This window comes from Cupressus sempervirens, chromosome 10 (genome assembly GCF_028749045.1).
Source record: "Cupressus sempervirens isolate cs-2001-9-10 chromosome 10, ASM2874904v1, whole genome shotgun sequence".
Classification (NCBI taxonomy): Eukaryota; Viridiplantae; Streptophyta; class Pinopsida; order Cupressales; family Cupressaceae; genus Cupressus; species Cupressus sempervirens.
Window position 1 is genome coordinate 45357663 of NC_143127.1, and position 25902 is coordinate 45383564.

Below are 25902 nucleotides of genomic sequence, written 5' to 3' on the forward strand. Positions count from 1 at the left end.
AAAAAATTGTGTTAAACTTTATGGAGTCGTCCAACTCTAATGTTTCTGTACAGCTGTTTAACTACAATGTCTGCTTAAATTTAGACGGTTTGTTCCCACCCAAAATTTCAATTATGAGAAAAGGATAAATCAAAATCTTTATCTATAGGCTATTATAGTGGAGCAGTTAAAATATAGGAACTGAAATTAAGCTTTGGGAAAGAGTGGGGGCTTAAAATAAATAGCAATTAAGCTAAGCAGTCGCATAGGAACCTAGAACAAAATAATGCTAGTTTTTTTCCTACTACACTTCAGAAGAAATTTCAGATGTTTGTGCTGATGAATGGGGTAATAATTTCCAGTTTGAGCCTTGTGATTTAGTGGAAAAACGATTAGACACCTATTGCATTTGCAGAGCGAATTCATTTATTTCCTATCTTATGAAACCTTAAAATGATGTTAAGGGTAACTGTGATGGTTAAATGATGCATGTGTAATGTTGGTTTCCCCCAACAATGGAAACTGCTATTTTGCTTTCAGATTTCACTTCTCTTGCACTATTTGGTCTCCATTCAGCGATTGCTAGTAGCACCAAAGAAAGGAGACAAATTGCTATAGGTATTTGAAGATAGTGAGATACCGGAACTTTTTCAAGTATAGAATATTTGACATACAATGCAGGGCTGATTTCCTAATAAAGCTATGCAAGCTCCACCATGATGAAGGCTCGAGCTAGGTTCGAGATTTCCTTGCAGGAGAAAATTTAGTGGAGGAGAGTGAAATAGACCAAAAGCTTAAAAGCATGGAGGCAGGACTACTTGCAATTTTTTATTCTTAGGGTAAATGCGGCGGAAGGAAGTAGGAGAGGAAGAGGTTTATCATTTTGATTTTAGTCTTGAAAGCGTAGAAAAGGTTTATTTGCAGTAAGGGCCATAGTAAAATTTGGTTCAGACTTTACAAGTAGTAGTATTAGTTTATGATGGAAGGCTTAAGTTTCTTAAGGCATTAAGGCATTATATATTATGTAGATTTATTATTATTATTATAATTCTGGTATTAGTCTTTTACTGATACTTTTAAATAAAAATAGTTTAGCTTGAAAAGTAAAAGTGAGTGTACAGATTCAAATTCAAAGAGTTAAAGATCTTTCAATAAATGAACAATGTATTGAAAATTTATGTATAACATGTATTTCCAACTTATATTGTTTAAATATTTATTTGTTATTTAAGAGGATATAGTCTTAGGTTCTACAATATTATATATAATACATTGTAAAAAAAGGTCAGAATTACTGAATTTTACTTTTTAACTTTCTTAAGATCCAGAGTTTAACCATACACAAAACAAGATCTGCTATGCAAACCCACTTTCAAAATTAATCTTATTCTCAAATTTAAACAGTTTGAAGAGAATACTCATACAAGGCACATTTTTCCTCTTTTCTAAATAGAAAATAGTTAATAATATTAATTGACATGTTTATCTTTATGTAATGGAGTATAGCATTATAAAGAAGCATGCATCTAAATTAAATATAGTTTTCAACTATTTTATGGTACTTGCTCAATACACTAAACAACAACCTTTCTATAAGATTTAGATTTTGGAAGATTTTAAGAGATAAGAATGTCAGGAAATAAAAAATTTCTAATAGACTAAACAAATAGTTGGAAAATCTACAGAACTAAATAAAATTAGGAAATCTTTTTACGTTATAAACAAATAAATGAATTTACAGCATACCTAACTTGCTAAGAAATAAAAAAGTTCACACTAAACTAAAACGAAACAAATAACATCAATATATCTATGAAATTCACAAAACAAAATATAATTTAGAAAATCCTTATATTTATGAATAAAAAATACATTAGAAACAAATAAATGAATTAAAGAGTTAAAAACCACAACACTAAATTTAGGCTTTCCTGCATATGCCTATCACTGCTGAAAAAACTAAAAAATAAATGAGAGAGAAGAAAGATACCTTAATAGCGGAATTCTGTGTAGGAAGCTTTCCACAGCAATAAAAATGGTAACCCAAGTTCAGACTTAAAAGCCAAATGCAGCCTTAAGAACGAAGGTATTCGTGATTTAACGGAAAAAATGACTTTTTCCCCGAAGAGAATAATAACTCTACTTTTGTTTCCTTTTGGGGAGTATAGAAGGCCAGTACTTCTCTTTTCCTTTCCCTTTAGTTTTTATAATATGTTAATGTAGGAATCAAATGGTGATTGATATAAATAAGGAATTGGAATTAAAAGATAATTAGTTCTTTTTAGAACATAAATTTGTAAAGTACTTTCATGTAGGAATCCTATAGGGATTGATATAAATAAGAAAGTGTAGTTAAAAACTAATTAATTCTTTTTAGAACATAAATTTGTGGAGTATATTTTTAGTAAGTAAAGTTTATTTAATTTTAATTTAATAAGAAAAATAATATTTTATGCATAAATTTAATGAGATTAAATACAAACTTAATAAAGATCAATGATAGATTTTTCTTGAAGGTATGTATATTTTAGAATTATAAATAAAGTTTATAAAATGAATGTGATAAATAGAATAATTTAGCCATGGTTTTATAAACTGATTTTTAAAAATAAATTATAGCGATGGGGCTCATTTTCACCATCATTGTTTTGTGAATGTGTGGATACCCATGTATTAGATTGAACCCTTAGATGTTGTAGCCCGACATTATCATCTTGTGAGTGTTTTTGGCCTCTTCCAACTGTCTTTCATACTAGTTACACATTATTCTTCCTTTCTTTATATTTTTAACTGTAAATTTTATAGTTTTCATATGGGTAAGTGCACCAAGATGGTGTGCAAAAAGGGGGTGTAGACACCCTAAAATTAGCAAGACCTAAAACAACGAGAATTTCGATCAAGCAATGAGAATTGTCTTTCATACTAGTTACACATTATTCTTCCTTTCTTTATATTTTTAATTGTAAATTTTATAGTTTTCGTATGGGTAAGTGCACCAAGATGGTATGTAAAAAGGGGGTGTAGACACCCTAAAATTAGCAAGACCTAAAACAACGAGAATTTCATCAAGCAATGAGAATTAAGGACAAAAACATATAACAAAGGAAAATAACAAACTTTCAAATCAATGGTAACATCGGGTCATTCGAATGATTAAATTAATCAATCACCTATCAAATCTAAAAGGACCAAAATCACTTTAAAAAGAGGAAAAATAATTCATAAAAACATAAAATGAAACAAAAAAAGGAAAAAGGTAAAGACAAAAGTTGAAAGTAAATGCAACATTTAATAAATTAACAAAAGCCATTTATCCTCTCAAAAGTGAAAATCTTTCTTTTTGAAATTAAAAGAATTTAAAAATCTTCATTTATCCTCACAAACTAAGTTTGGACTTTTCCTCTTGGTGCCTAATGAGATATTTCTAGTTTCACCATTACCCTCTAGTGAAAAGTAAAATCTTGATCCCAACTTCCTCCTAAAATCCTATAAATAAGAGGAAAAATCAAGAGCAAAGGGACCCAAGTTTTGCTGAGATAATGGGTGTTGCACACATTGCATAATATTGTTATATTTTATTATTTTATTTTATTATGTAATGTTGTCCCTAGATGGACGTGCAACATGTAAAGATTCCCATGGGATATACTTGATGAGTTGTATTGTAACATTGTAATAATATTTCATGTAATTATTTAATATTGGGGAAAAGAATTAAATGCCCAAGATTAAATGTGGGGTCAGTGGGTTAGGTAGCACATGGTTTTAACACATGGTTTATGTAATACCACTTAATGGTTTTGTGGGACTTGCTACTATATAAGCAACCACAAGGATAGTTGTTGTAGAGAGTAAGAGTGAGAAAGGCAAAAGTCAAGCGAGACAAGGCTTGACAGGTTAGCCAAGGGAGCATTTGTGAAGGCTGGAAGTATGGCATGGGATGTGTGGATTCATGCTTGTTCACATAGTTTTCTTGATTGTGGCTATGGCCATGAAGGCTTCCATAGTTGTATGACAATGGTATTTTTGTTGAATAATACATGGTGATGGATGCTTTTAGAGGCTGAGTTTTTCCTTCAATGAGGGTTTCCCAAGGTATATCTTGTGTCAAAATTTTGTGGGTATGTTGTCTATTCTCTTGCATGTGAATTTTAATTGCATAGTTATTTCAGATCTATTATGGATTATGTGGAAATAGTTATATTCTTTATTGCCAAGTTTCCTTAGAAGTGGTATCAGAGCTATGGTTTTATTATTGTAACCCTAGATTGAATCCATGGGAATGCATGAGAGGATAAAAGAAAGGGCAAGATATATGAATGATTTATTGCAGATTTAAAGGCTTTTGGTTTGCTATTATGATGGGATGTTAAAAGATTTGGGCATGTGAAATTGTTGGAGAAAATTTTTTTTTGGATGTTTCATTTAAATGAGGGTTTTAGGGGGAGCTTGCAGAAATGACCTCCTGGGTAAAAATAGACCTCACCATTGGATTTGGGTCAACATTTTTGTAAATTTTGATATATAATATGCCCTAGTTTGGCCATGTTCAGAGGAAATGAAAGAATTTTTTAGTTTCAGCCTATGATGGCTGTCAAATTTAATCTCATCAGAATTTTTGTCACAAAAAAATAAAAAATGAAAAATCACAATGAAAATGGTAAAAAGACTGTCTTAGAAAAATGACCATAACTTTCTATCAAAATATCAGATTTTAGAGTTCTTACAAGCGTTGAAAAGCTAATTCAGAGCACTATAACATGGTGTAGGTTTGGTTCTATGACTTTGAGATTTTTTCAGATTTTAAGAGCCCTAAAGTCAGATGTTATTTATTTTGAGCACGGATTATGGCATAACTTAGGCATATAGAGTCAGATTTTGGACTTCGAGTAGTCAACGGAAAGCTCTTGGAGAGCTCTACACATTGGTTCACATTTGGTGTAGGTTTGGCATGATTTATTTGTTGATATATTTATCTGAATAGTTTATGGTATATTTTGACTATGGTAACATTGTGAGTTTATGGCATTGGAGATTTAAGTTTTGATGTCATTGTATACTCAGTTCATATTTCAGATTGGTCTCATGATGATATGGTTATTAGTGTTTGGATTTGGATATGTATGATGACTTGTTGGATCTACAAGTTGTGCAGTGTTGTAAGTGGTCTATACTTACAAGTTGCATTTATGGCTTGGTTATGGGTTGTCTTTGCCCATTGATCTTTTATTATTGATGCATATTCAGATTGGTGGCTTGGATTTGGGTTGTCTATGCCCTAAGTTGCATAATTTTCTAATTTTTCTTTATGTAGAAGGGATGAAATGTTGTTACTAGGTACAGTCATTGTGGAGGATTGTGGTTGACTATTTTATGTTGACAAGTTCGACACTTTGAGAGATAGATGCTTAGTTCATGGATGTGATCATGGTGCCACAGATTTTTGACATGACATGATTGGTTGTATAGGTGCATCCTTCATGTTCATTAGCTTGGATTTTTTGATTCAGTTATGATGGTATATCTTCTTGGTTGAGGATCATGGTTATTTGGTTTCTTTTGAGGAGCTCATGACATACACTTTGAGTTCTTTGATGGTTTGATTCCTTGGTTGATTCTCATGGTTAGAGGATGGATTTTTTTCATCATGATGTCATAGATAGCTTGGATACACGGTTTAGTGGGAGCTTGTGACAATGATGGGGTAACAGTGTAGGATTAGTTCCTGATTTTGGTTTGGATCTTCATATAGGAGATGGATTTTATGATGCCATAAGTGACTTGGTAGCATAATTGAGTGGGAGTTTTTGGCATTGATATATTTATTGAGTGTTTGCAGATGTTGGAGGTTTGTCTTAGATCCTATTGTTGTAGAAGCGTCTTTGAGATTTGCATGGTGCACTTGTTATCTTCATGGTGTGTGGAGATGGTTCTTCATGGTATGTGGAGATGATTTCTTCTTCATGGTGTATGGAGATGGTTGCATCTTGAGGACTTATGAGGTTCTTGGTAAATGTACAGTTTATGCTTTTATTTGACATGTTATCCTTGGTATGAGGATGTGATGCAGGAGCATCTAGAGGTATAAGGGCAATCCTGTGTCACCCAAAAAAACTGTACTTAGACTTAGTTTCTTTTTCATGTCTTTACATTTTTGGATACCCATTTGGCTCAAATAAAGGTTCCAACTCTCATAGTTCAACTATCAATGCATTTTAAAATCCCAAAAAAATAGGAGCATGCAATTTGGCCATCATTTTGGTGACCTAGAAGGTGTGACTTGGCCAGATGAATGTAATTGAGATTTAGAGCATTCCAGAAAAAGAATCAGGTCAAAAGGCCTCACGGTTTGAAAGTTATTGCAGTTTTTCGGGTTTTGGAGACCTCCTAAGAATGCTTCAAAGTCAGGTTTGGGGCATTAAATGATCTCGAAAAGGGGCAAAAAATGGGGGACAAGAAAATCTTGTCCATAGGGCTATAGAGTGCTTCGAGAGCTTTCCGAAAATGTAAACGGTTCGTCAATCGGAGCTACGGTTCAAAAGTTATGCCTCCTGAAAGTTTGGCTACCGTTTCTGGATTCTTCTAGATTTGTACCGACTTCTAACGCGGCTTCTGGAACCTTCTATTTTGTCGGTGGATGCCTACTAGCACTTTCTAGAATGTACTCCTAGTCCTTAACCCTCCGGGGTCTATTTAAGGAGATTTTTGGCATTGTAAAAGGCAGTTCGGATTGGAGCTTGAGAGGAGGTGCTAAAAGGAGAAATATTCTCCAGATTTATGCTATTGTAAGCCCGTAGGGCATGTTTTGAAGTTTATTTTCTCTGTACTGTTTGTACTAGCTTATTTTCTCAGTTAATATAATTCCCCCTTTCTATTGTGTCTATTCTGTTGTTGGGTTGTGTCCCCATCAGGATGGTTTCATTATTATGTCATGGTATACTCTTGATATGCATTTAGAGTTGTGACATGTTATGGTGTGTTCATATGGAGCATGTTATCTCTTTGGTTGAGATGGTTAGATCATGTTGTCATGTTTATGTTCTTGAGGCCATGTTTGAAACTTTGACATTGATCTTGGTTTAGTTTTTTGGTATTGAGTACATTGGTCATAAGCTAGATACTTCATGATATTGCTATGTTGCATTTGGAGTTGGCATGGATTGATTGGCTACAGGTGCTCATGGATACTTAGAGATAGTGGTGATGCCGATTTATTTTAGATTAGAGGAGTATTTGTTGGGATGGTTGATGGTTTCAACAGGAAGTCCGAGGGGCAGTCACCTGATATGGACTTGAGAGGAGATTTTTCTTAGATGAGTCTTGGTTGGACACTTGGGTATCTTGATGAGCATTCTCATTCCCCACTCTTGGTCTACTCGGCGGTTTGCTACTTAAGAGGTATAGCCCATTATTTTTTCTCAGTTCCATTATATTTATGCTTGTCTTTCATGGATATGGATCTTGAGCTATGGTACATGAGTTAGTTCTAGAGGGTTCATTTGAGAGATGGTTTAGCATTGGTTATCTCCATGTGCATATGTTGTTATGTTGGTTGAGTTTGAGAGATGGTTTTATATTGGGCATATTCTTTGTTTTAGGAATGATTTATGTGTTTGATCTTCTTGTGATAGGCTTACATCCATGATTAGTTATATGTTATGGTTTGGGTGTTGTTGTGGCTTCTTGTTGGGGTTTTATGGAGGAGATCATACTTGCACAGTTTACATCTAGAGGTGTATGTAGAAGGACATGATACAGGTTATGATTTGCATGGTTTCTTCAGTCTTTGTTATCTTCCTGAATGTTCAGTTTTTCTTACATTGGATTTGAGATTGGTTAGATATTGTGATCACTAGTTTGTGCTCATGTATGTCATGTGAGAGATGACATGGTTATTCTTTTATCTCTTTCCTCTGTTGGTTGTAGAGAATTTGGGAGACTATTGGAGACTTGTTATGAGAGTTGTTCTTGTAGGATATCAGTTTATGTATTGCAGATGTCCTTGATACTACATGGATTCACTTATTTGAGATGTTGTGAGTGGATTGATTATAGATTTGACATTATCTTTTGTAGTGGGAGCTTCTTGGTATATATGTGGCAGGTATTGGTCTTGAGGCTTGTGATTGCAAGTTGTAGATTGGATATGTTGATGTGTGAGATTCACTTGGTATACCTTTGGAGGTATGGATAGTTGGATGGGTTTGGCACTTGCTGTGGGTGTTATTTCAACTATGGATATTTTGACAACTATGGATACATGTGATTAGGTTTTTTTTTGTGCTTGGAATTTCAGTTGGTACATCATTTTATGATCTTCTAATGCGACAAGTTGGGTGGCTTTCTCTTTGGATGGCTTCTATGTTTGCCCAGTGGTAGTGGCATAAGAGGAGGTGAGATCATTCATGTTTGAGATGCTAGATACTTTGATTTTGTTGTAGGTACTAGGATGGAGCACTTGGTTTATTTTGATCCATGATGGTGGATGTGTTGGGAGGGATTGTTCCCTTGTTCATTTATGTGGCTACAGATTGACCCTATGCAATGTATACAACAAGTGAGAGATTGTTGAGATAATGGGTGTTGCACACATTGCATAATATTGTTATATTTTATTATTTTATTTTATTATATAATGTTGTGCCTAGATGGACGTGCAACATGTAAAGATTTCCATGGGATATACTTGATGAGTTGTATTATAATATTGTGATAATATTTCATGTAATTATTTAATATTGGGGAAAAGAATTAAATGCCCAATATTAAATGTAGGGTCAGTGGGTTAGGTAGCACATGGTTTATGTAATACCACTTAATGGTTTTGTGGGACTTGCTACTATATAAGAAGCCACAAGGGTAGTTGTTGTAGAGAGTAAGAGTGAGAAAGGCAAAAGTCAAGCGGGACAAGGCTTGACAGGTTAGCCAAGAGAGCATTTGTGAAGGCTAGAAGCATGGCATGGGATGTGTGGATTCATGCTTGTTCAATTAGTTTGCTCGATTGTGGCTATGGCCATGAAGGCTTCCATGGTTGTATGGAAATGGTATTTTTGTTGAATAATACATGGTGATGGATGCTTTTGGAAGCTGGGTTTTCCCCTCAATGAGGGTTTCCCAGGGTATATCTTGTGTCACAATTTTGTAGGTATGTTGTCTATTCTCTTGCATGTGAATTTTAATTGCATATTTATTTTAGATCTATTATGGGTTATGTGGAAATGGCTATATTCTTTATTGCCAAGTTTTCTTACAAGTTTGTAGGCATCCATACTATAGGCATTTAGAGTTAGCATTTAGCATCATTGTTGTTGAGAATTAATGTCATGTTAGCTCCATTTTAGCATCATTTTGATATCTATTTAGCATTGTTTAGCATGGTTTTAGTCTTATGCATGCACATATTCTATCGTTCTAGTGTTATACTTGTGAGAAGTGTCAGATCCACGACAACCCCATTCATGCTCCAACCCAACAACTCAACCCATTACCCACACCATGGCCCTTTTATCAGTGGGGTTTTTAATTGATTGGTGCAATTCACCCACCTTCCTCCAATGGACACAAATGGATTATTATAGAAACTGAATACTTTACCAAATGGGTTGAAGCAGCAGCACCCATAGACTCCACCAGAAAAAAAATCTCTTCATTTAGCTTGAACCATATCATTTGTTGATTCAACATACCTCATACGATCTTAATAGATAATGCCTTGTACAAGTCAAAAACCAAATAGTTTTTGATCTATGTGAAATGTTTCACATCATCCACCATGCATCATCAATTTACTATCCCTGGGGCAATGGCCAAGCATAGGCCACCAATAAAAACATCATTTAAATCCTCAAAAGAACCATCAATGACACTGGTAGGGATTGACATTTATAGTTAAATCCTACCCTATGGGAATATAGAACAAGTGTTCAAATGCCTACAAGCACAACACCTAACTCTTTGGTGTATGACAGTGAAGCAATTCTCCCTTTAGAGTTTGAAATCCCATCTTTGAGAGTCATCCTCCATGATGTTATGTTAGATGAGGACTATAGAGTGGCTTAGTTAGAACAACTAGAATTCCTAGAAGAACATCAACACACAACACATGAACATCTTAAAGTGTATCAGAACAGACTCTCTAGACACTACAACAAGAAGCTGAAGCCTCATGTTTTCCAAAATGGAGATTTAGTCTTTCGAGAAAACCCCAAAAATCAGGCAATGCGAGAAAAGAAAGGAAAATGGGAGGCCAATTAGATTGGCCCTTATATCATCACAAAATCTTTTGGATAGGAACCTACAAGCTGTCCAATTGTGATGTAAAAGAACTAGTAGAACCCATCAACTTTATCCATCTCAAACAATTCTATGTTTAAATCCTTGAAGAACTACCTCATATCTGAAAATATAAAAAAATTCCAAAAAACCAATAAACATTCCAAAAAAGGGAAAAAGAAAATTGGGATAAAAGGAATGAGAGATAACACCTTTGATATAAAAGGAGCGATCACACCTTTGGACTTCCCTAAACAACACTAGTACCTCTATGTGAAAATACAATAGGAGAAGGCTACAACAACATTCTTTGAGCCAAACTTTGTTTGTTTGTGGCCTTTTCTTTTCATATCTCCACACTAGCTGACAAAATTGAGTTAATTTGACACATATGCAATTGAGAAACACTTGTGCACTACAGTTTAGTGGTTTCTTGGCATTAAAAGTAGTTTATAGAAAAGATGACCCATGAAGACAGAAACCAAGGGGAAGATGAGCAACTCAAAGGAAACATGGAGTTTGATTATGTTCTAAGATATCATAGGCATGAATTACAAAAAAATCAGTGCACATCTCAAATATCTATCACTACCAAAATTTCCCAATCTTCATTTTAGCCTTCATAAATTCCATTTGTAGTCCCAAAAATCCATTTCACCTCAATTATTCCAAATATAACTCTCCAAGCCCCCTTTTAGCCTTCACAACCCACTTTTGGTCTCCTTAACTCTTTATGTGCTCCGTAATGGCCACAACGATCTCCATATTCCAACAAATCTCACTTTCATCCTCCTTTTACTACAACTAGATAAAAAATCATCAAAAAGAGTTAGACATATCAAAAATCAACAAAAATAGTAAAAAATATCACAAAATCATCAAAAACAATAAAGAAAAAATCCAAAATCATAAAAAAAAAAAAACCAACAAAAAAATCACAAAAAAATCAAACGAGCGATCACAAACATGTCACAAATATTGTCTTCAATTTGACATAATTTATTTTTGTATTTTTCAATTTGATGATCCATTGATCTCATGTCAATTTGGTGTCCATCTATAATTGTTGCTCCTTCGGCATAGGTTTGTGTACCTCGACTGATTTTATGTGAAATCAATGATGAGGCCCCCTACATTGAAAAATATTTAAATATTTTATGGCATATTTCTTGCCCTATTACTTCCAACAAAGACAATAAACAAGTGCATCAATTAATTAAGAAGCAACATTGTTATGTCTTGAAACATATCTCAGGGCTTTAGAAAATCTGGCACAATGCAGATCGCTGAAGAATTCTTGCCTCTATCTCCCTCATAATGATATCAAACGGGTTTTTCAACCTTATTTATGTTGTAAAAATTACGTTTGATCTAGTACCATTCGACAAATATATCAATGCTATCCTGAAATGTCCTTATGATCTTATGACTCATCTTTACAATTTAAGTATATGTTAGTAATCTAAACACCATTTAGATTGCCATAGATATTCACCGCACTCTTTCATTGCCACTCAACACTATCACAGAATAAGTAAGTGTGCATTTGAGAGACCACAATGGCCTCGCCCACCTTTTTTGTCCCAAATGCCTTTTACAAGGCCCCGTTTCACCTTTTCAAGCCTAAATGCCTTTTTCAAGGCCCTGTTTCACCTTTTTAGACCCAAAGTTTTCAAGGCCCCTCTAGCACCTTTTTAGCCCATCAGAACCTCCAATAGGCCCAAATGCATTTTTCACAGGCACCATGAGTATCCGTCTCAACACACACCTAGAGAAAAATCTTGACTTTGGCCCTAAGCTTGTCTATAAAGGCTATCAATATACACAGAATTCTACACTTGTATTGCACTTGAAATTTGTGGTTTAGCACTTCCTACTTTTTCCACCTTGTGCACTTCTACTCTCCAATGTTAAACAAGTTTGTACTAATCTTTCATTGAGAGCCCACCTTGGCATTTAGTCATCACACATAAGTGAAGGTTAATCTTCCTCTACACATCCCATCACTCACATTTTTATGGATGTTGGAAACCTTCCAATAATTTTCAAAAATATCAAAAATATCCAAATAATTTCAAACCTACCAAAAATGTCCAAAAAATATCAACAAAATATCAAAAATAGAAATGACAATAAATATCAGATGTTTTCAATCACAGTGTTCATCAACATGAAATGAATGCCAGTCACCCTTTTTCCTTGCCTCAAACAACACACTTTCTTATTCTATTATGGCAACAAAAGCAATATTACATCCAAAGAAACATCTAGCAAATCATTTATTCCAACCTCCCTTATGAAGGTCACAAGTTAGGATTTTTGGCTGGGGGCATTTCCCCCATTCCAATCCCAAAAGATGAGGACCTTGGCATAGATCCCCCTTGCAACCAAACAACATCCATTGGTATCGGGAACCTCCCACTGTGCAATTTCATGTTCAACGATTGCATAAATTGTCTATCCACGAACTGGGACTCCCATCACCACTCCAAGGGGAACGACTGATAATATAGCCCCATATAATAGGAAGCTTCCTAGTGTACTTTCACAGTCCTTTATATATCCACAAACACATTATCCACCATCTTATTTATACCTGACACAGTAATCTCTTGTTGAGCCACGTTTTACTCTTGTTGCATCTTTTTGGTCACCATTCTCTAGTGCTCCACATCCTCTTTCATCTCATTTAGTCACTATTGCAACTATCTCACTTTTGACTCACTAATTGTTAACCACTCTTGTAGCTACAATGACATGGTGTTCATTTTTGACACCGCATCCCTAAAAGACTCTGATTACATTAGTAGTAACACCATTTCATTTTGCACACTTTCCAAAATTTCTTATGCTATCCTTAACAACTCCTGTAACCTTTGTGCCCATGCTCCCTCAACTTAGATTCCTACATCATTCCTCTCTGGTGGTGATCATTTCACCCATAGCTTAGCTTCCAATGATCACACTCGCACCCATTTTATATTCACCACTACTTGGGGTCATCGTGCTTTTGTCTGCGCTCCATCCTCACAAGCTTTATCTGTCAAACCCAACAAAAATGTGACTTCTTGTTTTGCATTTTTTTCCCAGACTCTCTCTACAACCAACATTTTCCATAAATCCCCCACTTCATTTATTGCTTGGACTCCACCCTTTGCCTCTAGCTGTGGCAACACTGCACTCAATACACCCACCTCCTCTCTCATTGATCTTTGTCCTGGGATTCTGAGGCTAATCAATAGACTCATTGCACTTGTCACCTCACCCTCACTGACATTCTTGATCACTCTTATATCTTTTTTTGTGGTCTTCCCTAGAGATTCCATCTCCCCTACCTCTGTCGCTACTTCAGACACTCTCTTTTTTCACCCCAGGAGGACTACTTTCTACCTACATCATCAGATTATCACTTAGTCCTTCCTACAACCTATGCTGCACTACACTCCATGACAACATCATCAATGCTAACAAATGAGTTTCTTCGACCCTGATTCCCAAACCCTCAGGATGTGCTTGTACCAACCCTACACAACTCGACTCGCCCTGCTCATGAACTAGCGCTTGAAGCTCATGTTGATACACTAGTTCACTTAACATATGTTGGATACACTTTTCCCTTTGTCCTTGCCATACCCATCCTCCTAGCTAACTTCCTCCATCTCTGCCTCTTGTTGTAACTAAACTGGTGAGCTTGACATGTTTTCAAATGTACACTTACTTCACCTCTCGAACAACTAAGTCTCCCAATAGTTGCACTACCTGTCCCTTCACCATGTTTCTTTTCATATGCACATACCCATCTATTTATATCCATCACTCAATAGACACTACACTTCACTCATCTTGCCACAAATTCACTCTCTACAACCCGTAGTACCAGTACACTTGTCATTCAGCTCTGACATTATGGTGCCTCGATCCCCACTGACACATATCTTCCAATACAATTACTATGCATTCCAATGCACAATTTCCACTAACACATCCCATGGCTTGTGACTAGAATCCTACAACAACTTTATCCATAGAGAATTGAACAAACTTGACACTATCACACACAATTGTCGGCACTACTGATCCACAAATACTGACTTTTCCACTATTATGAGCTTCTAGTATTGTTGTGGATTCACAACACACACCCCATTTCACCTAGAAATGGGGACCCCCTACTTTATTTTTTATCTTTCTAGACCACTAGTTCAGGGTCTGAGTTTTTTAAGGGGTTTGCGTAGTGTTTTTACCTGATTCAGGGTCTTTACCCATAAACCCAAAACCCCAAAAACTGAGTTTTGGAGAGGAAAAAATCAAATTTTACTAAAGGAAGAAATGTGCACCAGTGCACCTAGTGCACCTCCCTGGGTGCGCTAGTGCACCAAACCAAATTTTAGAGCACTTCACTCTTGGAAGTGTGCAACTGTGCACCTCCATAGCTATGCACCTCCAAGAGGTGTGCTAAGCCCTAGTCTATAAAACTCAGGGCCCCCACTACTTCCTCCATCATTTTTTTCTTTGTGCTCCCTACCTCACATCACCACACTTCTTGAGCTGTGCATATCTGCCCAACCACCCTCACACCTACGTGAAAAGAACTCAAAACACTAAAGAACACCTAAGTAAAAGTTGTGCAACTACACACCTTTATTTTCATATTCACTAAGAAAAAAAACATAAAACTAAAAACTAAGCCTACACTTAAATGCACACCTTATGCTAATTAACAAATCTTTTAAGGGATTAAAGGGTGCACACTTGGTGCACCCCAAAAGGTGTGCCAAATGCGCACCCTTTTTGTTTATAACTTACCTGTGTAAAGTTTGGGTGTGCACCTAGTGCACCCATTAGGTGTTCCAGATGCGCATTCTAATTGTTAAAGGAAAGTGCACCTAGCACACCTTTGAGGTGTGCCAGGTGTGCTCTTTTTTGCATTTAAGAATTAAAAATAGGTTTTTTAATAGTTTTCATTAATTAGAGTTTCTTTTTTGTGTCATCATTAGGGTTTTTATTAATCTATTTTTCTTCGACTCTAAGCTAATAGATGTTGATTTTGTGCAGATTCAATAGCTTCTTCATTGTCCTCCCTTGCTACAAAGATGGTCCCAAAACCTATTATTTTCAAGTTCAGAGGTGTTTCGGAAAAGTCACGCTTACAAGATGATTATTCAAAGATCTAGGACACTGAACTCAGTAATACAAACTGGAATGTGTTCTTAGTGTTGTGCAATAAACCCACATAAAGGTCCCCATTGATATCTGCTCTAATATAATCAAGACTAGTCAATGCAACATCACACCTAGTATCAGTACAATCCTCAGAATTGAGCATGACACTAGAAAAGAATTATTTCTCTAAGGAAAGGGTCATAAAGAGTATAACTGGAGAGATCATGCTAGATCTCTGACCTAAGAACATAAAGAAGGTATTTCATCTTCCAAGAGTAGATCAATATATCAGATTAACCTATCACCAGGTGGAAAGATGGTATAGGGAACATGTAGAGGAAACATCTGAATTCATCTAGTCCCCATATCTTATTGAGAAGACTCCTCTAGGATGTAAAGCAGGCAAAGTGGACATGGCAAGGTGTTATATGAAAGAGGATATTGGATATCCATAATACTTTTGAGTAGTGTCATGGGGTTGCCAACATTAGGTTACCTAACCATATGGATGGTGCATTTTATTAAGATTATATAAATAGCAAAGATGCCAATTGGTTGGGCTTCCATTCTTAGTGAGAACTTGGATGAGCAACTAGTGACAGTTAAGAATAACCACAAGTTCTATATGACATCCTATTTGGTGTACCAGTTAGCAGCAAGGGAAATGGACTATCCAGGAATATTTAAAAAGGGAAATATACAAGATGAAAATGCATGGGCATATATAGTGTATCCCTAGTTGGTGAATAAAAATCTTCTAGAGCACAACAAGGAATACTGTTGATCTCAGATTGATTTTGACAAGTGAGTGTCAACACACTTAAGTTATTTACTTAGTTCATGCCGAACAAGTATTACGTGTCGAGCACAACATGTATATTATAAAGCATGTTGAGTCCACAATGAGTGTCAAGCAACCCATATGTTGAGTCACTCAAGTGCCGAGTAGATAGCATATATCGAGTGATTTAGGAGCTGAGTGATATAGATGCTTAGTCACAATAGAAAGATTAGTGTATGTTAAGCATCAAAGACTTCATATGTTGAGTAAGATAAATTTGACATATTTTTTTGTAATGGCACAAACAACTATGCAAATCATTTTTGAGCCAACTTAAAGATGAATTACGATATTTTGGAGATAAGGACGAATCTTAGGTTGGATTTGCAATGCAATTACATTCAGCCCATCAAAAAATGGGAAGGATTAAGCGGCAAAATAAATGAATCTTAGCTATAGATTCATACCTAAGCCTAAGTTGCCTATGTCTTCTTAAGGAGGACAAACCCTAAAATTTTTATGAATGTGAAAGGAGCAAAGAGATTAGTTTGCATGCACAAACAAATCATTCATGGTAGCTAAGGAGTTATGAAGTGAGACTACATTGCAAAATCAGTTAGAGCAGAACAAAGGAAAGAAGAAAGCATACATCAAAGAGACATCTGATCAAGAAGGAGCAAGAAGAAATCACTTTAGAGGTGATCTGTCATTGGGAAAACAAGTGCTAATTGAAGGATCAATGTTGAGACATTATAACAGGTGATTTCAATCAAAATCTCTTAATAGAGTAGTCCTAACAAGTTGTAATGAAATCCTCTAACTAGGTGCTTACTTAGTTGTGAGTTAAAGTCCTTTAGCAAGGGTCACTTCTAACAGGGTGTTGAAATCCTCTAACAGGGTGAGACCTAATAGTTTTTGTAAGCCTTTAATAGGGCTAACCTTTCATAGGGTAGATCATGTCTCATTGTCAAAACATTATAAACTTAATTGGATACACTTTATTACTACAATAGTGAAGATTTGTGGGTGTCATCCCCACCCCAATTTTACCTTCTCATTTGAGGGTTTCTAGGTAATCATATTTGGTGTCATATGTGTGTGAATGTTTACTTGCTTACATATTTTAGATGTACATGTTTTACATGTTATTTTAGTTTACTCATTGAATGCATGAGATGGATGTGTGGTGAAAGTTTTATAGGTCTAAGTTTTAACTATTGATTCACACCCCCCCCCCCCCCCCACATTAGAAGTTTACCTTTCCTATTGTAATTCCAAAAATTGGTATCAGAGCTTTTTTCTCTGAAAGAGAAGCTTTGTAAATTTGAGGAAATATCTTGGAAATGGACGTCTACAAGTTGGTAAAGACTATTGAGAATTAGGAGATTGAAATACATTTCATTCTACATCAATTGAATCAAGCAAGCGAATATTTAAAGAAATATTTGAAGAGAAGGATGAGAAGAATGACACACAATATAGAGAGATAGACACTACTAAGCTATTTGTAGATGGAGAGTCAAATGAGTTTGATGTAACAGTTGCAGATCTAATGGAAAAGAATAGAGCCCAAGTAGAGGAAATCAAAAATCTCAAGTTAGAGCAAGAATCAGAAGCCATATTGCTATGTGAAATGACTGAATAGAAGAAGAAATCCATGGAAGACAAAGCTATGACTGAAGAAGACAAAAGAGTTTTGGCCAACATACTAGAAGAGAAATCATTAGAACTAACCAAGATTTCCAACATTCAATTGGATACTCTAATTCAAATGATGATGCAATGCAAGGAAGGAGAATCCCAAAAGAAGATGTCTTAGCCCCCAAAAATATAACCACATAGCAAAAACATGACAAAAAGAAGAAAAAATGGAAGATCTGATATCAAATTACAATAGTTTGTTCATAAAATATAACTGATTACATACAATATGCTCGGTTGTAAGGCCTTCCGAGTTAGGGCCAAATACAAAGAATAATTAAAAAATTAGTTCTACAAGATCCAGAAAGATCCAACTTACAAAACCAATCTTAGCTAGTCTAGATACACATTTGGATAAGAACACTAAGAAGAATCCACACTTGTACCCTTAGGTCCACCAAGAGATCCTCTAGTTCCTAAGCTGCAACTCTAGCTCTTCAAATTCCCATCTATCCTTAATTCCATACCAATTGAATCAATAAAAGACCCCAAAAGACCCCTAATTATACTAATCTAAGCCACAAGTTAGCCCAGAATGCTAAAAACTAAAATTAAATACTTGAAGAGCCACAAGTCAGCCTGCAACAACAATTAAATGTCTAAAAATTGATATCCAAGAAAAATTGCGATATCTCATAGCTCTGATTGGATTAGAACTCATGCTTTGAACCATAGGTAGTAATTTAGGTCCTCTACAACCCCATTAATGTGCAAAGGTTGATTCATTAGGGATATCTACACATCCATCTTAAAATTCACATACAACAAACTGTCACGCAAAACTTCCAAAAATTGATACTCCAGGAGAATTTTCATATGTCCTAATTATAATGAATGAGGACTTATGCCTTGGACCATAGATATTACTCTAGGCCCTATTCAATCCTTGAAATTTGCATCCTCTCATTCATTACAAAAAATTAGTTACATGGCCTGCAACAGGCACCCAGAAAATAGAAAACACAGTTCTAGTAGCAAGGTAAAAATGACTCAAACTTGAACTCAATCCATCTAATCTCTATGCAATCATGAGGAAAGGTTCTCCAATGCATCTCCAACACATATCTAACCATTAAAATCATAACTCCACCAAAATCCAAGCTTGATGCTTCACAAAACTTAACCAAAATCCCTCCAAACATGTAAGATTGCAATTAAACCCAAGATGCTCTTGCATCAGATACCCTAGGTTTGAAAAGATGTTCTAGTAATTGGAAGAACATCTTCTAGGATTCAACACATAAATCCCAAACTGGTTCTTTACATACATGTCCTCCAAGTCTTCAACTTGCACACTCTTTCCCTTATTTTTCTTCTTCTTCTTCACATCCACCACAAGTATTCCATGGGTCTGCTTTCCATGCTTATCTCCAACATTCTCATAATATACCAACTCAACCCAACTGCCAATACTCAGGCTCCTCCTATTGAGCCCTTCACCCTACAAAGGAATCAAATAACACTTCCTACCACCTTTCTCAATAGTAAACACATTCCTATCACAATCATGCACAACTCTGCAATCATACTGCCAAGTTTTACCAAGTAACACATGACAACTATTCATATCCACAATATCACACAACACTTGATCCTTATACTGCCCAATCTAGAAATCAACAAGGCATTGCTCCCTCACTTCTAAAGCATGCTTACCTTGCAACCAGCCAATTCGATAAGGATAAGGATGTCTCACTCTCTTCAAACCAAGCTTCTAAACCATCTCTTCAGCAACAAGGTTATCAGTACTACCACCATCTACAATCACCTTGAAAATTTTACCACCAGACTTACAATGAGTTCTAAAAAAACTAGTCATTTGACAAGAACCCAATGTCCTCTCACCAACCAATATTCACCAAGCCAATAAACTTTCTCCTTGCTTAGGCTGACTACCCTAGATTGCAACCTCATTCACAACAACAGTTGTCTTCACAATCAGACATTCAAAAGATCTATGCCCTTCTTGACCATACTTGAAACAATTACCTCTAAACCCACCTCCACCTATCCTTCTTTTCTATTCAACAGGTTTTGGTTCACCTTCTACCTTTGTTTTAGCTTGTGCCAAACTATCCTCCTTCTCCTGCCCTCGAGAACTACCTTGATTCTTCCTCTTTAGCTTCTCCTCTGCTCTCAAAGAATAATGATAAGAATCCTCAACTGAAGAAATATTTAGCATACCAACCTCATCCTAAATATTGAATTTCAAATCATTAATGTATCACACTACCTTCTCCTTTGACAATTCTCTATGCATAGACCAAATAGTCAACTTGTAGAACTCCTCAGTATAATCCTTCATAGTTATATCTTTCTATTTCAAATTCTATAACCTCTTAAACAAATCAAGTTCATAATTAGTAGGTATGAACTTAGCCTTCAACTTAGTTGCCATCAATCTCCATCTAGAGATCTTCATCTCACCTTCCTCTTCTCTATCTGTTTGTAGTTCTTTCCACCAAAGAGCAGTATGTCCCTTTAGCTTAGTTTGTGCCAACCTCACTCTGAGTGGATCATCAATATCCTCAAGCTCAAAGTAGTCTTCCAATTCACCAATCCAATCAATTAGGTCTTCAAATTCAAAGTACCTAAAAAATTAGAAATGTCATGTCCCCTATTCAAATAATTAAAAAAAAAAAAAAAACTTTGTTAAGGCAGGCAGGCTCCAAAAAGGTGAAATTTTGGAAAAAGGGGCTAATCTTTGAAAACCAATGGACTAATAAATAAAAATTATTATTAAATTATATTTTATTAACCCCTCTTGGACGTGAGTTAGGGTTATGCCCTCTTTAAAAGGGGTTTGGAGGCATTTTGGGCTCATTCTACATCTTGATTCTTGCTAATTTTCTTGTTGTTCTTCAGAGGCTGCCAAACCTGTGGAGAAGGAGACCCAAGAATGGGAGTTTGTAGGTTTCCAAGAAGGCTAAGGATGGGAGTTTGAAGCCATTCCATGTGCATGCTCATACAGAGTTTTCCTTTGTGCTGGATAGTGCCGATTTGGGTGTTTTCAGGGTTGTTTTTGGTTTGAGTTTGGGTTTTCAGTTGAGTGTTTCATATCAGTTTGGTTTGCTGCTGTATTTCATACTTTATGATGTTAAAATAGAGCTGAATATATGTATTGGGTCATGATTAAACTTCTGAGATAGTTTATGAGTGTTTTGTGATGTTTTCGGGCATTTTTGTGTTAATTTCGGGAGCCCGATTGAGCATAGTTTTGCCCTACATTTGTGAGCTGTTGTGTAAAGTCTATACAAATCTGGAAAAATCATTTTTTAGGCTGTTATGCTGCTTAAATTTCTGTAAAAATTTCCATTTTCAGATTTATTAATAATTTGTGAAGTTGTGAAGTTTTTGGCACTAATTTGGACATACCCGATTTGGGTTTTATTGAGAAATTGGCAGATCTTTGTAATATTGGTTGTTTGATTTTAAAGTTTTGATTTGAGGCTAGAAATATCAATAAAAATCAATAAAGGGACATTTTAGTGGTATCAGAGCCGTGATCTTGCCAGCCTGAGGGTTTGTAGAAGTTGCATGTCAATTTTAACAACTACCCAGATCTTGCATGTCAAGTTTTGATAACTACCTAGATCTTGCATGTCATATTTTATGATTGCATGCAACTAAGTGAAAGAGGAAAAAGATATTTGCAGCAAGAAAAGAATAAAAAAAATTTGATCAAACCCCCAGTTGAAAGCAAAAGTACAAAATCCAAGGAAGAAAAAAGTATGGCTGATCCAAATGAGATGGCAAAGAAATTCTTCCAAGACATCCAAAATACTCAGAAGCAAACAGTGGATGGTTTGGTGGAAACTAGAGAGGCTTTGCGAATATTTACAGAAAAATTACAAGGAATTGCATCTATTAATGAGAAAGGGAGCACTTCAGAGGAGCCAAGAAATGGGAGATCCACACCATCTAAATCAACCAAATCTATTTTCTTGCCTGCAGATGAGCCACCAGTACCAAATCTAGCCATTAATCCAGTGGAAGAGGTTATAGGTAATTTGACTATATTAAGAGCTACTTACAATGGCTTAGATGATGACTTTCGTAGTTCAGTTCCTTTTAGAGAATATGTGGATATGATGAACGCTTTGATGACCAAGAAAGAGAATAGGAGGGAGCATGACACAAGTGGAAGAGAGCTCAAAAATAAAATAAGCAAGTTTACAACACCTACTTTTGATGGAACAAATAAAATTTCAGCTAGAGCATGGCTACAAAAATTACAAACTTTCTTCACACTTAACCCCATGAAAGAGAGTGATGCTATTCAATTTGCAAGTCTACACTTGGAAGATGCATCCTATGATTGGTGGTATTATGGAATGACTACTCAAGGTCACGATCAGGTAACTACATTTGAAGATTTCAGTCAAAGGGTGATAGATAGATTTGACCTCAAGGATGATGAAGAGTACTTTAAAGAATTGTCAAAGTTGAAGCAAACAAAATCAGTTAATGAGTATATAGAAGAATTTCAAAAAGTGGCTGTTATGGTACCTGATATGAGTGAAAAGAGGATCGTTTATCTTTTTCTTGATGGTTTAGAAGATTCTGTTAAGGGTTTGGTTAAGGCTTTCTCACCCTCAACCTTACAGGAAGCTATCAAAAGAAGCTTGCAACTTGAAACTTGCGTGCCTATGAAATCAATCACTAATCAAAAACCCCCAAATCTTTGGCAGCATAAGGGAAATTTTCAGAAAAAGACTTTCCCAACACTACCACCAAAAGATGTGACAAATGTGGAAAAAAAGAAGGTAGATGAAGAGACTAGGAGTGGATTACGAAGGAAAAAGCTTTGTTTTACTTGTAGAGAACCATGGGTTCCAGGACACAGATGTTTGGGGAAAGGTCAAGTGCACTATATTGAAGTTGCTTCAGAATCTGATTAAGATGAGCATGAGGAATTTCATGATACTAAGGAGGAGGTAGAAGAAGAGAAAGTAAAAGAAATCAGCAAGGATGGCACTTTAGCAGCATTATCAGGAGTCCCAAGATACCATCCCTTCCGAATTCGAGGGGTACTAGTAGGGCAAAGGTTGACTGTTCTTCTTGATAGTGGGGCAACTCACAATTTTATTGACGAGGGATTTGTCATGAAAAGAGGGCTTAAAGCAAAAGATTTTGAGGGATTCAATGTTACTGTAGCTGATGGATTCACTATGCCTTGCACACGGGTGGTGAAACAACTCAAGATGACCTTAGGAGATTATGAGTTATGTGATGACTTCTATGTGGTTGGTATTGGGGAGACAGATCTTGTATTGGGTGTTCAATGGTTGCACTCTATCGGAGGCTATTACATGAACCATAAAACTATGGAGTTTAAATTTCATTCCAATGGGAAAGAAGTCATATTGAGAGGGTTATCGAATGGAGCACCTAAGGCAGTCTCTGCAAAGAGGATGGAGGGGACTTTTCAAAGAGGACAAGTAACATGGGCAGCAGGAGTCATAATCCAACCAAAAAGCTCTCCAAAGAATCAAGGTAATTTCTATTTTGAAATTCAAAATATTCTTGATAAGCATAGTATAGTTTTCAATGATTTGCCTCTAGGATTACCACTAGATAGAGGTTTTGAGCATGTTATAGAGTTAGAACAGGGTGCCAAACCAGTTATAACAACCCCATACCGCCATCCAAGAGGTTATAAGGAAGAAATTGAAAAAACTATTAAAGAACTCCTGGACATGGGATTCATAAGGCCTAGTTCTAGTCCATTTGCATCATCTATGGTACTTGTCAAGAAAAAGGATGGTACAATGAGAATGTGTATAGACTACAGGGCTCTAAACAAGAAGACCATAAAAAATAGGTATCCCATACCACGCATAGATGAACTCATTGATGAGTTACATGGTGTTGTATACTTCTCAAAAATTGACTTAAGATCAGGCTACCATCAAATCCGAATGAGGAGTGAAGATGTGGAAAAGACTGCTTTCAGATGTCACTATGGGCACTTTGAATTTCTTGTTATGCCATTTGGACTCACTAATGCACCTGCAACATTCCAATCTTGTATGAATAAGGTATTCAGTCAACATCTTCGAAAATTTGTTTTCGTATTTTTCGATGATATCTTGATATACAGTAAAACATGGGAAGAGCATCTAAAGCACATAGACACTATTTTGGGAATCTTGGAGCAGCAATCCTTCTATGCTAAGCTATCTAAATGTGAGTTTGGTTTGACAGAGATCCTATATTTGGGACATATTATAAGCTCTAAAGGAGTACAGGTTGATCAACAAAAAATCCAGGCAATTTTGGATTGGCCTCCACCCACTAATCTTACATAGTTGAGAGGTTTCTTCGGGTTGTGTAGCTACTATAGGAGATTTGCCAAGGGATTTTCTCAGCTTGCTGCCCCCTTGACTGATTTGACAAAGAAAGGAGCTTTTGTTTGGACAGAAGAGGCACAAAAAACATTTGATAAGCTTAAGGAGGTAATGAGTTCATGCCCTGTGCTTGCAATTCCAGATTTCTCTTTACCTTTTGTTGTTGAATGTGATGCTTCTGGAGAAGGTATAGGGGCTGTCCTAACTCAAAGGGGACATCCAATAGCATTTGAGAGTCAAAAATTAAATCAATCAGAGAAAGGGTACTCCATCTATGATAAGGAAATGTTGGCAATCATGCATGCACTTCATAAGTTTAGACAATATTTGGTATGTGGGAGATTCATTGTAAAGACAGACCATAATAGCCTCAGGTTCTTCTTGAACCAAAGGGATTTGAATGATCGTCAAAAAAAATGGGTAAGCAAATTGCAAGCTTATGATTTTGATATTGAATACATGAAAGGAAAGAATAATGTGGTTGTTGATGCTCTCTCAAGAAAGCCCACTTTGTGTTCCTTATCATCTATCTCTGCTGATTGGAAAGTCTCCATAATTTTAGAGTATGCTAAAGATTCATTTGCCACCAAGATTTTGGATAAGTTAGTGGATGATAACAGGTACAAGGTTGTTGAGGAATTGATTTATTACAAGAACGGGATCTTCTTAGTGCCAGGGTCAAAAACTAAGGATAGGATATTGAGGGCCTTTCATGACACACCTTTGGCTGGTCACCAGGGATACTTCAAGACATACAGGCAAATTCGAGAGCAATTTTCATGGAAGGGTATGAAGGAGGATGTCCTTAAACACATTAAGGAATGTATGCTATGCCAACAAAGCAAGAGTGAGAAAAATTTTCCTGCAGGGTTGTTGCAGCCACTTCCTATTTCCGAACAAAAATGGGAAAGTATTTCTATGGATTTCATCACTGGGTTGCCCAAGGTTCTATGTAAGGATTGCATATATGTGGTGGTAGATAGACTAACTAAGTATGCACATTTCTTTCCTATCACATCTGATTTCAAGGCATCACAAGTGGCCAAATTGTTCTTCAAGGAAAGTTTTAGATTACATGGTTTGCCTAGAAACATTGTTAGTGACCGGGACAGTAGATTCCTCAGCTCTTTTTGGAAGGAGCTCTTTCATTTGGTAGGAACTGAACTCACTCCCAGTACTAGCTATCACCCTCAAATAGATGGACAAACAGAGATAGTTAATAAATGGATAGAAGGATATTTGAGGAACTATGTTTCAAATCAACAACATGCTTGGGTGAAATGGTTACACCTAGGGGAGTATTGTTACTATACATCTCATCACATGTCTATTGGTATGCCTCCTTTTCATGCTCGTTATGATTATGATGCCCTTTCCTTTGTTGATCTAATACTTTCCGATAGCAGAGTACCCGCAGCAAGTGATTTCATCAAGCAAAGCCAAGACATAATAAGGTCCCTCAAGGATAATCTACAACATGCACAAAACCAACAAAAGATATATGCTGACAGGAAAAGGATTGAAAGATCTTTTGAGGTGGGAGATTTGGTATTTGTTAGGTTGCAGCCATATAAGCAAAGCACCTTGAAGAGAAGTGGGGCAGAGAAACTCAAGCCAAAGTTCTATGGGCCTTATAAAATCATCAAGAAGGTAGGA

At 36.0% G+C, this 25902-nt stretch overlaps 1 protein-coding gene across 3 annotated transcripts in view; it reads right to left on the minus strand.

Annotated features, from left to right (window-relative positions):
* The window catches only part of LOC149532492 (heat shock cognate 70 kDa protein-like), a 218076-nt gene that overhangs the window by 3010 nt on the left and 189164 nt on the right, over positions 1-25902 (minus strand). Inside the window, exon 1 of one of the 3 annotated variants that reach the window (XM_089807795.1) lies at positions 1970-2112. The exons of 1 other annotated variant lie outside the window; for it this stretch is intronic. The gene's annotated coding sequence lies outside the window, so the exon portion shown is untranslated. Of the gene's footprint in view, positions 1-1969; positions 2113-25902 lie in introns of those variants that run through there. One more of the 3 variants, XM_089807796.1, reaches the window with a different exon arrangement.